The sequence below is a fragment of the Macrobrachium rosenbergii genome, chromosome 1, assembly GCF_040412425.1.
Source record: "Macrobrachium rosenbergii isolate ZJJX-2024 chromosome 1, ASM4041242v1, whole genome shotgun sequence".
Lineage (NCBI taxonomy): Eukaryota > Metazoa > Arthropoda > Malacostraca > Decapoda > Palaemonidae > Macrobrachium > Macrobrachium rosenbergii.
This window is the reverse complement of record NC_089741.1, coordinates 44,969,358-44,974,357: the sequence shown is the minus strand read 5'-3', so window position 1 is coordinate 44,974,357 and position 5,000 is coordinate 44,969,358. Positions and strand designations below refer to the sequence as shown.

The 5,000-nt window shown below is 32.3% G+C and overlaps 1 long non-coding RNA gene across 1 annotated transcript in view; it reads left to right on the top strand.

The window, feature by feature from the left end:
- LOC136832083 (uncharacterized) overlaps positions 1-1,003 on the top strand; it is a 269,782-nt gene extending 268,779 nt beyond the window's left edge. Inside the window, exon 4 of the long non-coding RNA XR_010851046.1 lies at positions 853-1,003. This is a non-coding gene — a long non-coding RNA (uncharacterized lncRNA). The remainder of the gene's footprint in view (positions 1-852) is intronic.
- Positions 1,004-5,000: the final 3,997 nt, after the last annotated feature.

The following is a 5,000-nucleotide window of genomic DNA, read 5'->3' as shown; positions in this document are numbered from 1 at the left end:
TCAACAAATATTTGTTACATGTTCGATATTTTTCTGGTTATACTGTTCCATGTAAGAAATTTTTGCTGGGTGACTGAATCAAAAGTAATAACTTTTGTTGAACTTGATATCTAAGTGATTATTTCAGAGAAATAGTTGAACGAAGATTGACACGCTAATATTTTCATATGTGCCCCGTTTGGTTTTTTCCAGTAATTTGACCTTTTACTAATTTGGTCCGGCAAAAATGGACAGTTTCAAAATGTAATTTTAACACAAGTAAACACAACGCAAACATATATGTATATATATGTTTAGACATATATATATATATATATATATATATATATATATATATATATATATATATATATATATATATATATATATACATATATATTAATACATGTATGAATGTGTGAACATGTATGTATGAATATATGAACATATATATATATATATATATATATATATATATATATATATATATATATATATATATATATATATATATATATATATATATATATATATATATATATATATATATATATATATATATATATATATATATATATAATATATGTGTATGTATATATAAATGAAGACTAAAATTCCATAAGGTGTTCATAGTGATAGTCAGTGGTCTTTGTGGTTACAGGAGGGTAAGAAGAAGAAGAAGAAGAAGAAGAAGAAGAAGAAGAAGAAGAAGAAGAAGAAAAACACTTAGTGGCGGATGTGAAAATGAAAAGTTGAATGAAGGAAAAAGGATGATTCGAGACTCCGTCATATTTCAGTATTCCTTTATCATTTCTTTACGTCCCCATGATAATCTCATTTATCAAATCTGTTTTATTTCCAATATCTTTTCAGGTCCAGATGGAAAAGAAAAGAAGTGCCACAAGAAGCGACAGCAGCCAAAAACTGCTGGTCCCACTACCAAGATAATTCGTTTACTTGTTTCTTGATGGTTCGTCTTTGACGTAAATGGAGAGAGTGAGAACGCAAGAGATAGAGAAACAAGGTATGTTAGTAATTTGATAGTAATTACGGTTTCTGTTATATGGCCATTTTCAGAGTATCATTTTTTTAAGACAATCTTTTCTGTTAATATTTTTTTTTATTTAATCTCTGTTTTATGTTTATCATTCTTGTTATTCCTAGTAATCTTAATATAACTATTATTTCTGGCGGCAATTGAAACCCTCTAGTTATAGAACATAGTTTTTTAGAAGGCATAGTTGCTGTTTCTTCCGCTGGTTAGTACAGATTCGTTGTCGTGGAGTTTTAAAGAAGTCCGCATATAGAAAAATTGTCACCACAAGAATATATTTGCAATTTATATTTATACGAGCTTGATGGCGTGCGCTATTCTGCTTTGGAACCCGGCGCTGCCCGTCATTTCTCCCCTACCTTACCGATTCCTACCTACCCCGTCCCCCGGGGGTGGGGACAAACAGGTTTGCAGGAGGAGGATGGATGTGTTATGTCTCACCTACCTTCCCGATCCCCTACCTACCCCACCCCCACCCGGGGCGGACAAACAAGAAATATCCACTCGTATTTTATTATTATAGATTTGTGGTTCTTTACTTATTTATTATTTTTTTGTTAGTATGATTATGGAAAAACTTAATTCGTGGAATTTTACGAAAATAATACCAAAGTTAAGCTTCATTATAATGGGAGCAATAGGTATGTAGCCCCCTTGGGAGAAGGCCTTGGCAGAGGTTTTCGGCGTCCAAACTGTCTTTTCAAACCCGGTTTCTAGCAGTTCGTAAATTAGATTATATTAATGCCGATAAGGCTCACGCTAGTTATTTACTATTCTTAAGTACTTATATAATACGCTTAATTCATTTTACAGTGTAATTTTAGTGTTCTATAGTTTTCAGGTGTGACAGTAAGTTTTACCATTACTATTACTATCATCGCTATCATTTTTAATGAAGGATGCCACGGGAAGAAAATAAAAGCAAAGGTAATTAATTTCCAACTTTTCTCAATATCTAATTTTATTTCCTTTTCCTGCATGCATCGGATTTGTCATAAAGCATGCGCGTTCATCTTCGCTTCATTATCATTTTAAGTTGGTTCTTAGTATTTCACGTAATTAAAATTAGCGGCGTCAAATCCTGTTAATAATACCAACTGAAACGTTATCAGATTGATTTGGCAAATCTCATGAGAGGGGAAGATTTATTTTCGTATGATTTATATGATTTGTGATAGTAGTTGTAAAATAAAATATAGATATTTGATTTAGATGGACCGTGGTGATGAAAGTTTGTCAGTGATAAAAACAAATGGTTCTGATATGTAATGTCAAAAAGAGGATGATGTTTAATTAAATTTACATATAACTGCGTAAATGTCATGTAATTTCTTCTCCTAAAAGTGTCGGAACTTAGCTAACAATCCTGGCGAGCATATATATATATATATATATATATATATATATATATATATATATATATATATATATATATATATATATATATAATGCATGCATGTATATATATATATATATATATATATATATATATATATATATATATATATATATATATATGTATGTATATATACATATATATATATATATATATATATATATATATAGTATATATATACATATATATATATATATATATATATATATATATATATATCTATAACTATAATATATTCTCAGGATAACCATAAACACCGTTGAGTTGTTAGAATTAAAAAAGCGCTCTCTCTCTCTCTCTCTCTCTCTCTCTCTCTCTCTCTCTCTCTCTCTCCTCTCAGCTCTGGTTTCATCTGTGACTCCAGTCAGCTTTAAGATCTGCTTACAACTCATTCTGTTTCTTGCTGGAGCTGAGGCTAATTAGGGATAAAGACACACCTGTGTTACGAGACATGATGTTGCTTGCATGCTGGGAGGTATTGATTATTATATGCTTGCGAAGTCATTTCGGGAAAGTATACTCTCTCTCTCTCTCTCTCTCTCTCTCTCTCTCTCAGGCAGGGATACAGTATAAGTTTTTTTTTTTATGCACGTGTTTGTTCGTTGGCTACTGGTTATTTCTAATATTCAAATTTACGAAGGGTGATTATGCAATAAATTTCCGTCTAAGCTAATTATTCACTAAAAATGAAAAATTCTCGATTAGTTTTTCATAATTGTCTTCGTATATTTTGTTGTGGGATAAATGGGCAAGGTTAAAATTCAATGTTAATAGTTTTCAATAACTGAATTATTCAGATGTACGTAATCTTTGCCACGCACGCAACCATACGCCCATGTTTATATTGGCTAAAGAAAAAGTGATAAGACGATATTGGTTAGCCTGAGGAATCATCCTGTAATTGAGTATTACCACTCCATGCCAGCTGTGTCGAATATTTCAATCTCTCTCTCTCTCTCTCTCTCTCTCTCTCTCACGTTCCAGCATCCCTTCCATTGTAATTACCAACTTATAACATCAGCTTTAGTACTCGTTCCAAATCCTGGCACAGAAATTAGTTGAAATGAGCAATACTAATCATCTGTATTTCCATTTAATTTCATCACAGAAATGAAAAAATAAAAGTATAGTGAATTTTTTCATTAATATTGTACAATGGCATTTCTGTTATGCTCTTTATTAAAACATACTCCTTCCATTACTGCTGGTGTTACAACTTTCATGAATTTCGTCCGTAACGTTTATATAATGTGCTGCTGTGTATATCATATATACTGCTATGATATGTATAATACTGCTACAAGGAAATGAAATAAAATCATACAGATAACACTGACTTTTATCAATAAAAAAATAAATGGTCCATCTCGTTAAAATAATGATCGTAATGTCGGCGAAAACTTATGCTTCATTAACAAAATGCACCGGGGCAACTGACTGGCGACTTTTGTCTCGGGGAAAATGGCTTTTGCCGATTACATGTAAAAATCGGAGAAATATTTTTCATTTTTATTTTACTTTACTTGTTGCTCCACCAATACGTTAGTCTCTCATCCCTTTGCCATTGTAGGAAGAATATGAAAGGAATACGAGATAGGAAACGGATGAGAATAGATAGAAGATTCGCTAAAATATTTTTTAAACAATTGTTATCCCTCGCGGAAAATATAAAAATTAGCATAATTACAGTATTGTTAACCGCTCCAGTAAATAGGGGAAAGAAAAAGAAGTAAAAAATGCGCCGGAGTTTCTTCGACGCAACTGAGTTTTCTGTACAGCGTATAATCAAAGCCACCGAAAATAGATCTATCTTTCGGTGGTCTCGGTATAATGCTGTATGAGCCGCCGCCCATGAAAATCAGCCGGCCGTGGTGGCTTGTGTTGTTGCGTTGCCAGAAGCACGATTATGGATAACTTTAACCTTAAATAAAATGAAAACTACTGAGGCTAGAGGGCTGCAGTTTGGTATGTTTGATGATTGCGAGGTGGATGATCAACATACCAATTTGCAGCCCTCTAGCCTCAGTAGTTTTTAAGATCTGAGAGCGGACAGAAAAAAGTGCGGACGGACAGACAAAGCCGGCACGATAGTTTTCTTTTCAGAAAACTAACAAGAAAAATAGATTGCAGAGAATGAGTGATGGTAATCTAGACGTAAATAAAATTCAAGGGATAACAAAAATGAAAACTAGAAACAGGACGGAGAAAGAGAATTAAGCTGACATCGATACATATTTATAAAGTTTAGCAAACCTGAATAAAAGGAAATTGCATTGAAATTCACGAAAGATGCATCAGAGAGAGAAAAGACCTTTTTTCAGAATTACAGCGGGAGTGCTGAATTAATGTTTCAGTTTTATCTTATTTTGTTATTTGGTTTTTGGTTTTTCGTTATTTAATTCTTTTACGTTTGCCGTGTGTCTTGGAAGCCTCTTTCATATTAGGAGGGTAGTCTGTCTTATTATGTGAATGGAACTACCCAAAGGGAATGGAACTACCCAAAATAAATCAGAAGTCTGTTATGGTAAACCACCAGCCTCGAGCTTTAACAAAATAAAAAAAAATTATTTA